We start from the raw sequence: 18,352 nt of genomic DNA, 5'->3' as shown, positions 1-18,352 counted from the left end.
GGGGCTGAACAAATATTTTCTTGTTTAAGTTGACCGTCTCAGGTCTAATATCCCAATGATATCTCCAAGTCCCTAGGAAAATGAGAGCATTACCAAGGAGAGCATATGTCAGCAGTGTTCTCTACAGAAAAGCCAAGAGTGCTTCTTTACCCCATTGTTTAGTCAAGAAGCTGAAAGCAAAATTTAAATGCAATAACTAACGAAATTAAGCTGGATAGTCTATCCAGACATGCTCTCACTTTTAAAGGAAAAAAAAAACTGTCCTTTGTTTTGAAAATATTATCTACAGAAAGGAATAAGCCTTTAACAAGTGAGAATATTTAACTGATTTCATATATACTTCGGGGAACTTACTAAATCTAGGAAACTCCTAATATGTTTTCACATTCATTTATTTTTTTTCTTTTTTTCAGATATTAAAATAATTTTTACATAAAACTATGTGAATATATTTTTTAGTCAGTACTTGATTTTTTCAAGGGCTTGACAGTATGCATTAAAAACCTAATAGTTACCATGAGCATAAAGTACATGCAAAACAAAACGAAACATGGAAATAGTCAAAGTCTTCTTGTTTTGTAAATATGTATTTTTTTTTATTTCTTGGACTTTATACAGTCTGTGAGTTGTTTCTGGGGGAGTGCAAGCCTCTGGGGTTAGCATCCCAATATCAGTGACTGCATATTATGTCTGTTCTTTTGTGACTGGGTTATCTCACTCAGGATGATATTCTCTAGATGCAGGCATTTTCTTAAGAATTTGGTTAAGTCATTGTTTCTGGTGGCTGAGTAGTATTCCATTGTGTAAATGTACAACAATTTTTGTATCCATTCATCTTCTGAAGGACATCTGGGTTCTTTCCAGCTTCTGGCTATTATAAATAGAGCCGCTATGAACATTGTGGTGCATATATCTTTGTTGTGTATTTAAGTGTCTCTGGGGTATATGCCCAGAAGTGGAATAGCTGGGTCTTCAGGTAGTACTATATCCAATTTTCTGAGGTATCACCAGACTGATTTCCAGAGTGGTTGTATTATTTTGCAACCCCAACAGCAGTGGAGAAATGTTCCTCTTTCTCTGCAGCCTCGCCAACATCTGCTGTCATCTGATTTTTGGATCTTGGCCAATCTGACTGGTGTGAGGTGGAATCTCAGGGTTGTTTTGATTTGCATTTTCCTGATGGCTAAGGATGTCCAGCACTTCCTCAGATGTTTCAGGGCCATTCGGTGTTCCTCAACTGAGAACATATTGTTTAGCTCTGTACCCCATTTTTAATAGGGTTATTTGATTCTCTGGTGTCTAGCTTTTTGAGTTCCTTGTATACCTTGGATATTAGGCCTCCATCTGATGTGGTGTTGGTAAAGATCTTTTCCCATTCTGTTGGTTGCCTTTTTGTTTTCTTGACACTTTCCTTAGCCTTACAGAAACTTTGCAATCTCATTAAGTCCCATTTGTTAATCTTTGACCTTAGAGCTTGAGCCATTGTTGTTTTGTTCAGGAAATTTTCTCATGTGCCTATGTGTTCTAAGGTTTTCCCTACTTTCTCATCTAATAATTTCAGTGTATGTGGTTTAATGTGGAGATCTTTGATCCACTTACACTTGAGCTTTGTACAAGGAGATAAGATAGGGTCTATTTTAATTCTTTTGCATGCTGAGTGCCAGTTGGAGCAGCACCATTTGCTGAATAGGCTGTCCTTTTTCCATTGAAGGTTTACTGCACCTTTGTCAAAAATCAAGTGACCATATACATGAGGGCTCATTTCTGGATCTTCTATTCTATTCCATTGATCCATATGCCTATTTCTGTACAGGTACCATGCAGTTTTCAGCACAATTGCCTTGTAATATAGCTTGAGGTCAGAGATAGTGATTCCCGTAGATGTTTTTTTTTTTTTTTTTTTTTTTTTTTTTTTTTTTTTTTTTTTTTTTGTTGAGGATGGATTTAGCTATTCTAGGTCTTTTGTTATTCCATATGAAATAGCACATTGATCTTTCCAGTTCCATGAAGAACTGGGTTGGAATTTTGAGGGGGATTGCATTGAATCTGTAGATTGCTTTTGGTAGGATGGCCATTATTAAGATGTTGATCTTTCAAATCCATAAGCATGGGAGATCTTTCCATTTTCTGAGATCCTCCTAAATTTCTTTCTTTAGAGGTTTGAAGTTCTTGTCGTACAGGTCCTATACTTGCTTAGTTAGAGTCACACCAAGGTATTTCATAGATTTTGTGACTATTGTGAAGGGTACCTTTTCCCTAATTTCTTTCTCCATATGTTTGTCCTTTGAGTATAGGAAGGCTACTGATTTGTTTGAATTAATTTTGTATCCAGCCACTTTGCTGAACTTGTTTATCAGCTGTAGAAGTTCTCAGGTGGAATTTTTTGGGTCACTCAAGTACACTGTCATGTCATTGGCAAAGAGTGATGTTTTTATCTCTTCCTTTCCGATTTGTATCCCCTTGATCTCCTTTTGCTGTCTAATTGCTCCAGCCAAGACTTCCAGTACTATGTTGAATAGGTAGGGGGAGAGTCGGCAGCCTTGTTGAGTCCCTGATTTTAGTGGGATTGCTTCAAGTTTCTTGCCATTAAGTGTGATGTTGGCTGTTGGTTTTGTGTATATTGCTTTTATTATGTTTAGGTATGGGCTTTGGATTCCTGTTCTTTACAGGACTTTTAAAATGAAGGGGTGTTGGATTTTGTCAAATGCTTTCTCAGCTTCCAGTGAGATGACTATGTGATTTTGATCTTTGAGTTTGTTTATATGGTGGATTACATTGATGGATTTCCTTATATTAAACCATCCCTGCATCCCATGGATGAAGTCTACTTGGTCATGATGAATGATCGTTTTAATGTGTTCTTGGATTCGGTTTGCAAGGATTTTGTTGAGTATTTTTGCATCAATGTTAATAAGTAAGATTGGTGTGAAGTTCTCTTTCCTTGTAGGGTCTTTGTGTGGTTTAGGTACGATGGTTATTGTAGCCTCAAAAAATGAGTTAGGTAGTATTCCATCTGATTCTATCTTTTGGAATAGTTTGGAGGGTATTGGTGTTATATCCCCAATAAATGTATGATAAAATTCGGCACTGAACCTGTCTGGACCTGGGCTTTTTTTGGTTGGGAGATTTTGATGACTTCTTCTATTTCTTTAGGTGTTATAGGGTTATTTAGATGGTTTACTTGGTCTTGGTTTAACTTTGGGATCTTGTATCTGTCTAGGAATTCGTTCATTTTCTCCAGATTTTCCAATTTTGGGAAGTATAAGTTTTTGTAGTAGGATCTGATGATTTCTTGAATTTCCTCAGTTTCAGTTGTTATGTCCCCACTTTCCTTTCTGATGTTGTTAATTTGGATACTCTCTCTTTGCCCTCTAATTAGTCTGGCTAGGGATTTATCAATCTTGTTGATTTTCTCAAAGAACCAACTCTTGGTTTTGTTGATTTTTTCAATTGTTCTTTTTGATTCTATTTGGTCTATTTCTGCCCTAATTTTGATTATTTCTTGCTGTCTAATCTTTTTGGGTATATCTGCTTCCTTCTGCTCCAGGGCTTTTAGATGTGCTGTCAGGTTGCTGATATAATCCCTCTCCAGTTTCTTTTTGGAAGCACTTAGGGCTATGAGTTTTCCTCTCAGTACTGCTTTCATTGCATCCCATAAGTTTGGGTATGTTGTGTTTTCGTTTTCGTTGAATTCTAAAAAATCCTTAGTTCCTTTTATTTTTATTTCTTCTTTGACCCTGCTATCATTTAACAGATAGTTGTTTAGTTTCCATGTGTATGTGGGCTTTTTGTTTTCTTTGTTGTTGTTAAAGACCAGCCGTAGACCCTGGTGATCTGAGAGGATGCTTGGGAGTATTTCTATCTTCTTATATCGATTGAGGCTCACTCTGTGTCCAATTATGTGGTCAATTTTCGAGAAGGTCCAATGGGGTGATTAGAAAAAGGTATATTCTTTTACTTTAGGATAATATGTTCTGTATATATCTATTAATTCTAGTTGGTTCAAAGTCTCTGCTAGTTTTGCAGTGTCCTTGTTCAGTTTCTGTTTCCATGATCTGTCCATTGGTGAGAGTGGGGTATTAAAGTCTCCCACTATTATTGTGTAAAGTGAAATATATTTTTTGAGCTTTAGTAGAATTTCTTTTATGAATGTGGGTGCTTTTTTATTTGGAGCATATATGTTAAAGATTGAGAGTTTCTCCTGACCGGTTTCCCCGGTAATGAGTAAAAAGTGTCCTTCCTTATCTTTTTTGATAACTTTTGGTTGGAAATTTACTTTATTCGATATTAGAATAGCCACTCCAGCTTGCTTCTTGGAGCTGTTTGCTTGGAAGTTTTTTTCCCACCCTTTTACTCTGAGATAGTGTCTGTCTCTGTCTCTGAGATGAGTTTCCTGTATGTAGCAAAAGGCTGGATTTTGTTTATGTATCCAGTCTGATAGCCTATGTCTCTTTATTGGGGAGTTGAGTATATTTATGTTAATAGATATCAAGGAATAGTTGTTTCTGTTTCCTGCCATTATTGCTTTTGTGGGTTGAGTTGTGTCTGTGTCTTTTTCTTCTTTTAGTTTTCTTGTTTAGGAGTTTTCTTGTTTTTACTAGGCTGTATTTTTCCTCATTGTATTGGGTTTTCCACCTATAATTCGTTGTAGTGCTGGGTTTGTGGTCAGATATTGTGTAAATTTTGATTTGTCTTGAAATATCTTCATCTCTCCTTCGATGGTGATTCATAGTTTTGCTGGGTATAGCAGCTTGGGCTGGCACTTGTGTTCTCTTAGGGTGTGCATGATGTCTGTCCAGGCTCTTTTAGCTTTCTTAGTCTCTGTTGAGAAATCACGTGTGAGTCTGATTGGCCTGCCTTTATATGTTTCCTGACCTTTTTCCCTTACTGCTTTTAGTATTCTTTCTTTGCTTTGGGCACTTGATGTTTTTACTATTATGTGATGGGAGGTATTTCTTTTCTGGTCCAACCTATTTGGAGTTCTGAAGGCTTCTTTTATGCTCGTGGTCATCTCATTCTTGAGGGTAGGGAAGTTTTCTTCTATGAACTTGTTGAAGATGTTTACTGTGCCCCTTAGTTGATATTCTTCTTCCTCTTCTCTTCTGATTATCCTTAGGTTCAGTCTTCTCATTGTGTCTTGGATTTCCTGGACATTTTGGGTTAGGAGCTTTTTGTTTTTTGCATCTTCTCTGGCTGTTTTTTCTATGTTTACAATGCTGTCTTCTGCTCCTGAGATTCACTCTTCCATCTCTTGTAATCTATTGGAAATGCTTGCTTCTGTGATTCCTGATATCTTTTTTAGGTGTTCTACCTCTAGGGTTATCTCTTTTTGTGTTTTCTTTATTGTGTCAATTTTCGTTTTAAATTCCCTCCTCCATTCCTTCATCTCTTTGATTCTGTTTTCCTCTAGTTCTTTGAGTTCTTTGAGTGTTTTTCTTGTTTCCTCTTTAAAAGCTTCTGAATCTTTTTGCTTTTCCTCCCGTTCTTGTTTAAGTATCTCTATCAGCAACTTGAGGTATGATTACAGGTCTCTGTCTTCCTTTTCTGGAGTGTTTGGAATTCGACGTTTTCTGTTATGGGATAGCTGGGTTCCGGTGTTGCCAGGTTGTCTTGGTTTCCTTGGGATATACTCTTTCGCTTTCCTCTTGCCATTTTGTTGTCAGTGATATGTTCTTGCCTTTCCCTTGTATCTGGTCTATGTCCCTGGATCTCCACTGGTCCAGGTGGCAGATGGGTCGAGCCCTGTTCTATGCCTCAGAGTCGCTGGGTGGGAACAGAAGTTCCAAAGTTCTATTCCTGGTAGCTGGATCAGACAGGGCGGGGCAGGTCAAGGCAGGGGGTGCACTTTCTGTGTGCACTCCGCAGAGATCTCTCTGCTCCCTGGCAGCCCTGGTCTCCCACCCACCAGTTGCTCAGCCTCTACGAGCCGCCATTCTGGGTGGAAGATGGGCCAGGCTCTGCTCTGCGTCCTGAAGTCACCACTGGGTGGAAACAGGAGTACGAAATTTCTGTTCCTGGTCACTGGATCGGGCAGGGCAGGGCAGGGCAAGAGAGGGGGTGCACTTTCCCTGTGCACTCCGCAGAGATCTCTCTGCTCCCTGGCAGCCCAGGTCTCCCACCCACCAGTTGCTCAGCTTCTACAAGCTGCCGTTCAGGGTTGCTGATCTTTCACTTTCATTTAAATGCTGAAAAGGGGTTCAACTACTCCAGCCTTACAAAGCAATAATCCCATGCGATTTTCCTACATGTGTGCACATCTTGGTTTCTTTTTCATTACAAAGGATATACAGAATGTTTGTTTTTGCTCTTTTTGGTGGATGCTTGTTCAGAAGTTCTGAGTTGTATCTGATCATAACCATGGCTGTCTATAAAAAAATGATTGATTTGTCATGGTATCTCTCATTTCCACTTTATAAATTTATGTTGGCACTAACAATAGTATTAGTCAAATTTTTCTATAAAATTCTGGATGTGCAATTAGAACACAGGACAAACCTACACGTAAAGAAGATCTCAATAATCTGAAGGGATATATTTTATTTGGTAAAATAAATGACTAAGTCAAACCTTACAATAAACACTAAAACCTGAAATATTCTCTCTCTCTCTGTCTCTCTCTCTCCCTCCCTCCCTCCTTCCCTCCCCCTACCTTCTTCTTTTTGATCAGAATATTCTTAACTTTGCAGTTTTTACCATCTGACATTACTGAGATTAAGGAATATGATCAGTGATTCACAACTGCTTTTAATTTAAGGGGAAGATTGAATGATGTGTTCACTGTATACCTGTTCTTTCATCAAACATGTGAGTTATTCACAGAAGACAGCAGTTTAGGATTCTCAAAAGAATCCTGCTTATTATTATGGCAAGTTTCTCCAGCATATAACACTCTGGAAATCTGTGATTGAATAGCCACTTTAAATATAAAATAGTTTTAATTTCTCTAAAAAGCAGCACCATGAACTAATTTTAAAGGCCTTCTTTACAAAAATTCTGAAAAAAAAAACTTAATGTTTTACTCAGATAATAGAGGCATAATCTTTGTGAAAGGATGACAATTTGGTCTCTGTAGGTGGCCAGGAACAGGTCGCTTGTGGGTCTGCCAGTTCTTTGTTCACATGTACCACAGACTTGTTTCAAGCAGTCCCTGGGTAAGAAGCCCCCACGCTGTGCTCTCTGCAGGAGGTGAACCTGACCTATGGAGACCACCCCTGAGAGTGTGTGTAGTTCACTTTGCAGGATTCAGTCTGCCCTTGATCTTCTTGCTGTGAGTGACATCAAGGTGACCAATTAGTGGGCACTGAGATGGTGTTTTCTGTGATATTGTAAGGGCACAGAGGTCACAGGCGATTCAAGTCCAGTGGAATCCCAGGAGGCTGCATAAAGCCAGGCCTCTGAAGTCTGACTTCAACCCAGCATCCCACAAATGAAGCTGTAGCTCCTTTCTGAACTTGACCGGGAACCCACTCCTTGAACAGGTGCAGGCAACACAGCAACTATAGCAATTCTGAATAGCACCAACTTTCCCTGATTGCCCAAACCAAGCTTTACCCTGGGACAAGGTAAATTGGGTCATTCTCAAGGGGAGATGAAGGCAAAAGAGCTGGCTAGGAAAACAGTCACAGGGACAGACGGGTGGGGACGAAACTGTGCTGTCACTCTAAGGATACATGCACATTGCTCTCTGCTTCTTTTCCCAATATTAAGTTTTCCCAGATGATCTTTACTTTTTTAAGATTATATATATATATATATATATATATATATATATATATGTGTGTGTGTGTGTGTGTGTGTGTGTGTGTGTGTGTGTGTATGTGTGTGTGTGTGTGTGTATGTATTATTTTATATTTTTGTTTGTTTCTAGCAACTTAAATTTCAATGACACAACTTTTTGGTTTTTTATTAGATATTTTCTGTAATTACGTTTCAAATGTTATCCCCTTTCCCCCATCCCCATTCCCCTTTTCCCTCCCTTGCCTCTGTGAAGGTGCTCCCTCCTCCAGCCAATCTCTCCCACCTTGGCATTCCCCTACACTGGGGAAATCAGCCTTCACTGGATCAAAGCCTTCTCCTCCCATTGATGCCAGAGAATGCACTCCTTTGCTACATATGTAACTGGAGTCATGGGTCTCTTGATGCTTACTCTTTGGTGGGTGTTTTAGTTCCTGGGAGCTGTGGAATGTTTGGTTGGTTGATAATGTTGTTCTTCCCATGGGGCTGCAAAACTTATTGGCTCCATCAGTCCTTTCTCTAGCTCTTTCACTGGGGTCTCCATGTTCAGTCTGATTGTTAGCTGCAAGCATCCATATCTGTATTTTTATTGAATATATTTTATTTACATTTCAAATGTTTTTCCCTTTCCTGAGTTCCCTCAATACCCCTGATCACATGCCCCCTGCCCTGCTTCTATTAGGGTGATCACCATACACCCACCCCATCCCACCTCCCTGCCCTGACATTCCCCTACATGGGAACATCAACTCTTGGCAGGAATTAGGACTTTTCCTCCCATTTGGCACCTAACAATGACATCCTCTGCTACATGTGGAGATGGAGCCATGGGTCCACCCATGTGTATTCTTTGGATAATAGTTTAGTCACTGGGAGCTCTGTCTTGTTGGTTTTGTGGTTTTCATGGAGTTGCAAACCCTTTCATCTCCTTCAATTCTTTCTCAAACTCCTCCATTAAGAAACCTGTTCTCCGTTCAATGGTTGGCTGCTATCATCTGCCTCTGTTTTTGTCATGTACCGGCAGAGTGTCTCAGGAGACATCTATATCAGGTTGCAGTTAGCATGCACTTCTTCCCATCAGCAATATTGTCTGTTTTGGTGGCTGGGTAAGGGATTTGTCCAGATGATCTTACATGAAGGGAACTGTCATGATGCCTTTGTCTTCTGACAAAGTTGAGAGTAAAGGAGATTTCCTTTACCTGTTTGAAAAAAACAAAAGGCTCCTAGAAGTTCAGTCTTTTTTTTTTTTTTTTTTTTTTTTTTTTTTTTTTTTTTTTCCTGCATCAGTATTTTCTGCTCTATTTAGTTGAGCTGGGAACAGTGTCTGGGCCATAAACCAGAATAAAATCCATTCAACTTCTCTATGGCCTGCAACCCTGGTAATCAGTTTACTCATGAACTCACTTTTCAGAACAGCATGCAATCCGGCACATTAAAAAGTCGGTAGAATACAATGTTCTATTGCTGTCTCCCCAAAAATGTCCAGTGACAGTGTACAAAAACTTTGTTTCCATCTGCCTTTCTATCATATTCCTTCACCATTCTTTCCTCTATGAGTGTGTATGTGTGAATGTCTGTTTGTCTGTCTGTCTATTTGTGCATTTTAATAAAACTGCCAAAAAGTTTTCAAGGTAAGTGGATAACATGAAATGTTCAGCAATATTTTATACCACACTCTACTGATAGTTTGTTTATATCTAAAGTGCATGGAAGAAAACATTTTAGAATTTTTTTTTTTAATTTTAGGTAGAAACTTCTCAATATTTGAATATCTATAAACTTCAGTTCATGGAGATTTTGTTAACCATATTTTAAGATCATTGATGTTAAACTTGAATTTTATTTGTTTCTTAGTCTATTTTTTAAAATGATAAAGTACATAAAGAAACACAATTTCTGTGGAATTCCATGGCAGGTATTCTAGTTGCAGTGTAGTCATAGCTGGCTTTATCATCTTCAGCTTCATCTTTACACACTTCATCAGGTGATCAGCAGTCTTATCAATGGAATTGGGGAAACAAACTTCCAAACAAGTTTTGAATGTAGGTCATCATATCACCACACACATAGAGATACAGAAATTTCCACACAGACTCAAACACACACAGACATACTCACATAGGCACACACACATACACAGAGAGATGTAAAAAAACCCAGAGTCATACATAGGGACACAGGTTCACAGAGATACACACACACACAAACACACACACACACACACACACACAGACACACACACACACACACCACACAAACACACACACACACACACACACACACACACACACACACCACGGAGGCACTAATATCAGAAATGCCCATGTACACCGTGGTTTAAAGTCATTTGAAGCAAGTTCCATTTTCTAAAGTATGTTCCTCTAAAGGTTATTGGGGTTATTGGTAATTGGTTAACACACATGATTAAAGCGCTTCAGAAATGTGTGTGTGTCTGTGTGTGTACTCGAGTTGGTGTGTTTAAATTATAATTGTTGTTTTCTATCTAATTGTCTTAAAATCTCATCTGATAAGTGAGGGATCTACTCTTGTGGATTGGGAAGGATTTTGGAAGGAAGGTGGTCTAGAGTTTGACTGCAAAGCAGTAGGCTTTGCTCTCCAGAAGAGACAACACATAGGGCTGACTGGCATAGTATTTTTTTTTTAACTTTTGACCCTGTACATTCGACAGATTTTGAGACTGCCACTTTTGCCAGCAGGGTTTTTTTTTTTTTTTTTTTTTTTAAATATCCTAATAGCAGTACTCTAAGTTATCACATTCTCTTCAGGAAAATAAAAAACAAACAAAACAAAAAATACTGGGAAAGAAGAATACTTGTTGATATGTACCTCAAAGCAGCACACACAAATCTGGTGATGTCATAAACAGAGCCTCGTGATTCTCAGATGAGAAAGGCTATAAAATGCACAAATGCTGAATGTCATTACAATCACAGAGTCCATCTTTCTAAAGCTCATAATTTTCAGACATTTACAACAGTTCTGTCTGCCCCCGCAGAGATGAGTTATAATCAGATACAACTATAGGCAATTGTCTCTGAGCCAAACTCAAAGGCAACCTCCATTAACAATCCCAGCATTATTCATTTGTCTTTATTTGTGCAGGGACTGTATCTAGGGCACAAGACACAGAACAGAACACTGTGTGCCTTCTTCTGAGGCTCCCCTGCTCCCTTATTTTAATCCGAGTCATGGCCACCTTGATTGACATTTGTGCACACAAAAGAACAAATAACCTCTACAGCTGCCGCCTTTCTTTCCCTCCCACTTTGCCTTCTTGATATTTTTATTTTCTCTTCCCAGAGTTTTCTTCCTCTTGTCTTGCACTGTTATCCTCCCTCGTTGCTTTCCTTTTCTCTTCATTTCTTCCCGTGAGCTCAAGGCATGACCCTCCTCAGCCGAGCCTCAGAGCTTTTTTGCACTGATAGCTAAATACCAATAAATTCAGCAGAGCTCTGGTCTATTTACATTCAGTGTGGTTTTGGTAGGATTTCAAATGGTATTTTCTAAAGCAGAGAAAACGAGCCTATTAATTTCCTTTGTCTTCTCATTCTAGTTTGCTCTATATCGTTAAACCATGTTTTATGCTTGCTCAAGAATAGACTCTGAGAACACACTTTGGCACTAATCAAATTAACCTGATCAAGTGTCGTCAGGTGAAATTCCAAGATTCAGTGGTGTATGATGCATTTGCATAGTATATCCCCTGTCTGTGTTTCTGTCTGGCCATTGGTCTGGTACCTACTGTTGAGAGAATGTCTATAAAGGTGAGACACCAATTGAATCTCTGTCACAATGTCTGGAAGGAGCTGCCTCAGTGGTCCAAACTTCATGATCCTATGTGCTGGAAATTTGTGCTCCCTTATGCCTGTCATTTAAAGACTAATTCTTACATGTTACCCCTATTATTCTCTTCCTGTTGACACATTTTCACCAGTTTCAGGCTACAGGACAATTTTAACAGAAAATAAACTACAGAAAGCAAGGCTGCCTGTCAACCTAGGGCTCCTTTGACAACTACTCTAGTCACTAGCCACCCAAACCTTTGGAAGAGATTTTTTAAAGTCCTGCCCATGACATCTTCTGTGTTTATCTAGGCAAATGTGTGTTTGTGCTGCAGGAAATAGAAAGCTATTACAACAAGCTCAGTCCTGCAGTTGTCAGGGTAACTGCTAAGTCTGGACCAGTGATGATGCTTTAATCTGTGTGAAAGCATCTCAGGGTAGACAGAGGCAGGACAGTGACCTGAAGAGCAATCATTTTTTTAGAAAGAAGATCTGATAGCCACGATAATCTGGAGTGAAAACAAAGGGACTAGAAGAATATAATCTATACCACTGAGAGGTAAAATCATGGTTGAAAGATTATACAGAATTTAGGAAGATTCAGATGCTAAAAGGACAGTCTTCCTATACTATGATTAAAAGGGATTTACTATGCAAAGGTGATGGTACGGCATAAGAGAAAACATCTTTCTAATGTCCACATGACTGGGATTTGAACACAGTTGCAGGCACTAGAGAGGGAAGGGGACTGGGGTGGAGTGGCTATATGCAAGTATAAAGTGCTGTGTTGAAGGGTGTAGGGTTATGGGCCATGTAATCTACTTTTTGTCAAACCTTTTTCTTGAGAGATTGGCTGCTAGGTTGACACTTGAAAGATGCTGTCTCCAGGCTGCTGCATGGTCGGGTATACACAGAAACCTATGCCACTGAACTTAGGTCTCTTGTCTCTACTTTTCCCTTTTCTCACTTTCAGTGTTAAACTGTGTCATTTCCTATTAACCAACTTGTCACTGTTTCTAATCTCTTAGGAACAGAGAAAGCAAAATCAAAAGTACTTTTTTTATATCTCAAATATAACTAAAGCGAACCTGATTGCAGATTTTGACTGTGTCCATTTTGTATTGGTTTAGTCAGATATCCCAGATTGGCTAGTTTGTAAATGAGAAGAGTTTGAGTCTTTGCAGTTCTCCAGACAGAGTCAGAAATAAGATAGTGGCAAGTGTCAGGAAAACATGGAAGAGGATCTGTCTCTTTTGTCAAAATGGATTCTTGAAGCCTGCATCTCCTGGAGTGAAGATACTGCATCATCCAATGGCAGAACTTAGAAGAGCAAGTGGAAGGATGCTTACAGTGGTCTCCTGCTTGCCCAGGCCAAAGACAACACACTGAATCACTCACTTCAGATGCTGCAGCTCTCCATGTGTTTTTATTGGGAATTTACTATCCCTGTAGGCACCGTAGGGAAAAGGATTCAAACAAGAGAGCCATGAGAGTGACAGCCACAGGTCTAGTGGTTTAAGATGTAAAACTTGCCCTGCCTCCCCAGGGAAACCTACCCAGACACAGTATATGTGCTTTCGTGCTCAGATCTTCCTGTCCTAAATGCTATAAACTGCTTCAAGATGCTGTACATATAAGGGAGTGCTCTCTAATAATTAACATCCAGTGAGCCTTACAACTAAGTCCAATCTTCTATTCTCTGAGATACTATTATGATAAATGTCTACTTTCTCCTGTCTCTTAAGTCCAGTCTCCTGTCTTTATCTTACCCTAAGTTTATATGGAATTCACAAGAAATATGCATGCTCTTTGAGGTCAGAAACTGGTTTCAACTCATTTTATTTCACTTTACTTTATTTACTTTAAGGGGTTTCATTTACCTTAGTCTGGAACTTGAGATTTATAGTAAAGAACAGATTAGAATTCTCCAAGTTAGCACATAAAACAATAGAAAGTTAGGGAGACAGAAATTGTGGGTTAAAAAAGAGAAAGCTATGCGTATGATTAAGAGATGACTATGCTTATAAGAATCCCCCTCTAAATAGTTAGATGAATTCCTCATTGCTTGATATTACTTCCAGCAAGGCAAAAGATCAGTTCATGGGAAGATCCTGGATTTACTCTAGTTGTAATAAAGAGCAGCAAATAAACGAAACTTTCTGATACTCAGCAAAAGCCAATCAATGTTTCATATTGAAGAAATATATCACTGTTTTTTGTTTTGTTTGTTTGTTTTTAATAAACCTGCTGCCATGTCAATTGGCAAACAAAGTTTTTAATACTAGCTCACATAATGTACCAGCCAAAGAAGCTTCCCCTTCATAGTTTGTTTATTGTCCTTTGGCTTTGTCTGAAGCACTTGATCAAAAGTTGGGTTTTCTACATTGTTACATACACATTGATTCAAGCCATTGATACAAACAATATTCAAACAACAACAACAACAACAACAACAACAACAAATAAGCTGCTGTGTGCCTCTGGAAAAAGGCAACACAGAAACTGAACACACATATACCCATAGACAGCAAATGTTCATTTTAGATGAGTTGGTGCTTTTATTTGGCTCCAGGAGAAAATGGGACATTTCTAATGAGCGCTCATCATTGTGGCAGCCAGACACTGCACAGATGATATGAGGCACTAATCGCCAGGGACAATGTTTGCCCAGATGTGGCTCTATCTATGCTACAAAGCATTGTAAATGTCAAACCCCTGGTTGAGATGCAGTTGTGCATTTACCATACACAAAGGCAGCTGGAGAACAAAAGGTGCCAGATAGGAACACATAAATCATTACAATAGGACCAACAGATCAACAGCATTGCCCTGAGAAATAGGATGGCCCCAGGTCACGCTTCTTAGATCACCAGTGCCTTCACAAAATGCCCTTTTTTGTTTGTCCTGTTTTTGAAGAGGCTCCATGGGCTTTTTGTAATTAAAGTTGTATTGATTTTGTATTTTTAAAAAAGGATTATAAAGGGGCCAGCATGAACCAGAACAAAGGCAGATAATGGATAGTAAACATGAGGAAACCTAACAGTTCACAAATGTGCTTATAAGAATTCTCACATACCTGCTTCCCAAAAATGGATTCAAACATTTTGATTAAAAAGCCCCATCCTGTGTACCAGCCATTTCCAGTACCTAACATTGACTTGCATTGATCATAACAATTATGTTTGTAGTCTTTTGATTTCCAAAATTTTAATTTATCTTAAATGAAATGTTAGTTCCTGGATGTCAAATACAGTGGATGAAGCCTGGGGCACAATGATAAAAGGGCTCTTTAGAACTTCAGGACTCCCTTTGTTGGGCACCAAAGCCCACCCAGAGGCCAGGCTGGTACACATAGCCTCAGGAGGCACAAAGCTCAGGACTCACCCTGCTACATGGTGTCATAGGTAATTGGGAACATTAAGAAATAAAACTTTAGTGTTTCTGCAGTTGAACCCTGGTATGGTGTCCAGCACCTTTTAGTCCCAGTGGAGACCTTAATTCTAGGGATCATGCAACTGAACAAGTCATTTAAATGCGTGGTCAGATGGAGTCATCAGAAGTTTGGTACCAGCAATTTCCCCAATACTTGAATCACACACACACACACACACACACACACACACACACACACACACAGACACACACACATACACACACACACACACACACACACACACACACACACAGAGAGAGAGAAAGAGAGTGTATAGATAAAACCTCTTTGTAGGTAAAGATACTTGTGACTTCATGTTCATTTTGAGGTCAGAGACTAACATTGGTTATCCCTATGTGCTGTCTTCCTTGTTTGTTTGTTATTTTTGTTTTTTGTTTGTTTTTTGAAATAGTGTCTCCTTTGGCATGAGACCCTAACTGTCCAGTGAGTCCCAGAGATCATCTTGTCTCTAACCTCCTACCACAGTCATTACAAAAGCACAAATTCTACTTGGCTGTCTTTTTCAAATGTGACTTCTAGGTATAGAACTCAGTTCCTCATGTGTACCTAGCAGTCTATCAACTGAGTAATATCTTCAGTCCAAGCAGCACAATTCTCTTTAGGGAATCTTCTCTAGTCTTCTTAGCCCCATTGAGCAGAAGATGTCACCTCTAAACTTTCCGCCTTTCTGATACTTTCTCACCCTGTTCTGTTTGAGGAACAGTGGAGCAAAATCTGCACCCATGGACTATCAAGTGTAAGATAGTATCACTGCTAAGGTGCTCACCAGCAAACTCTCCAAGTCATTCCCCTTGCTGGATACTCAGTATGGATGGTTTCCCAAGAGGCTGAAGATGTGGCTCCTCTCTGATATGTTGATAAAAGTTTTTCATACTGATCCTTCCCAGAGATGTTGGTCAATCATGTGATATTGGTACCTTTACTGGCTAATCATTGGGTATCAGGTACTGGAAATGAACTCAGGACAGGGGCTATATATTACATCCCTCATTTCTATCTCTTTCTGGTTCCACCCCCTATTACTATGCATAAGCACCTTCTCACTTTCTGTCAAAACCTAAATTCCTTCACAAATCAATTCAGATAAATGGATTGTTGTTATTTGAATCTCAGTTTGTATAGGAGATTGAAACTAAGGAGAAAATGAGATGTCATAAGAGCAGTGACTTCCAAAAGGCTGTCTGTGGGTTACTGGCTAGCAAGCTTCAAATCGGTGCTGAGACAATCAGATAGCTTTCTAGAAGTGCTAAGCAAAAGTGATTGATGGGATATTTGTGCAAATCACATGGGAAAGATTCAGAATTTCAGTTGGCAAGCCTGTGATCTGATTCTAACTCTAGGACTTCCTATTTTCTGAATCATAAGGAATGTAAGTAATGTCTCTGACCTCTTCTTTTCTCTGTCATTACATGTGGGTGTATAATGAGCACACCTAGTTGCTAGCACCAAACACTGATGTATGTTCTACTTATGCAATTGAAACCTTACAAGGTCCTAAACAGAAAGTCTATAAATAATCACTAAATCAATATTTACAGGATGCCTGCTTCAAGCACAGCTTTACATAAAACAAGATGAAATAAAAAATAATCTAAAAGTGCTAAGATACAGATTTTCAGCATAGTATTTTTAAGGCATACAAAGTGCTTCAGATATAAATGATGTCCAAGGGTGCCTTTTGGACCCAAATACTGCAGTAGAAAATATTCACCATGTACCATGTGATGTGACAGGAGGCATTCTGGGACTTCCTGTGAATATAGCAGACTTCTGAGAGGAGAAAATATTGAGCCAATGTATCCACAAGGAAGAATCAATAGGAAGAACAAGCCACATGTGTAGGGTACTGGGGAGGGCAGAGCTGAAGAGAGAGAAGCTCTCTGTCTTGCTTGCTCGCATGTAATTCCAAGGGAAAGCATTAGAATCTCATATCAGCTTTCCCACAGAGCAAGGAAAGTTTTCTGCTTTTATCAGATGAAGGGCATGTATTCTCAAGATAAATATTTCCCCATGAAGACTGAAATGTTGATTCCATATTAACCTTTAAATTCTGTGTGAAAAGATGAGAAATGTTAACGGAAGAGCCAAAGGAAGGACAACAGCAGAAGCTTTAAACACATCTCTGATGTTGCCTGATAAAGCTCGTGGGGAAATGTTCTCAGACTGGAAGAAATGAAGAAACAAACAGGAATACAGTCTACATTTGGTTTGTGCCTTGAAGCCACCGGCATTAATTAAGATTCTACAGCTTCCAAACAATTATGACATAATTAAAGTAAGATTCTTTCTACAGTAAAACGATAAGAAATGACTTTTAGAAACCATGGGAACCATTAAACCAGCGCATTGGCATCAAAATGAGCAATATTTACTAGTATTAACACTATTAAAACGCCTTTGAAGACAAACTCGGGCAATTATTACGCAGAACAACTCACATGTGGAGACAGAGAGCAGTGATAATTAAATCCCACACTCTATATATCTCTCTTTTCTGTATTTGACAGAACAGTCTTTAAGAGAATCTATTTTAATGGCGTTGAATTAGCAAGACATTCAAATAGAGAAAGGGCACTTAGCAGGAGGCCCGTATTCAAGGAGACACAGGCTCTATCATCATTGTTATTTTTTATTATTCTTACACTTTTGAAGACACTAAAGCTCCATTGGTGGGCTGCTACATGCTCAGATAAGTTCAGTCTCTGGTCCATAAACTTTCTGTAATGGCATAGCACATCCTTAATTACAATGGACAATGTGCAGCTAAGTCTAGTGAATTATGGAGGGCTAATAGATGGAGCACTTGAGACTTGGGCCATTGGCTTGGATCAGAAGGCAAACATGTGTCCAGCTAATCAAAAGAAACTTGTAAAAGCACAGGGCCTCCCAGAAAATTTGGAGGCCATGAATGTTAGGTGGGCAAAAACATCAATCCATTTAAAGGCCGTGTTAAGAGAGAATGAAGATGCCTTATTTTCTTTCTAGTGTTTGTGTGTTCACGAATACTCCCAGAGGGATTGCCTTGATAGTAGGGTATGTTCAGAGTAAGAAATGAAGGAAAGGTCATGCACAGCCTGTGTTCCCATTCCATTGTTCTGTGTGGCTACATCATCCCAGCACATAGAACATATGAATAAGTGAAAAAATATAAAAAAATATTATGAACATTATCAGTTCCTCTACATATGCTAACATTTGTTTTTAAAGACAATAAAACTGCTTCTAAAAAACAATTAAATACCTTATCAAAATATTAGTGACTTATATTGCATGGGGGACTATGCCAGAAAGATATGAATAAGAGGGACAGTAAGGAAACAACAGCCTTACCCACCTGAAAAGAATTTGGCTACATTCCTTA

This window comes from Micromys minutus (assembly GCF_963924665.1).
Source record: "Micromys minutus genome assembly, chromosome: 8".
Lineage (NCBI taxonomy): Eukaryota > Metazoa > Chordata > Mammalia > Rodentia > Muridae > Micromys > Micromys minutus.
The sequence above is the reverse complement of the archived record's forward strand: the minus strand, read 5'-3'. Positions refer to the sequence as shown.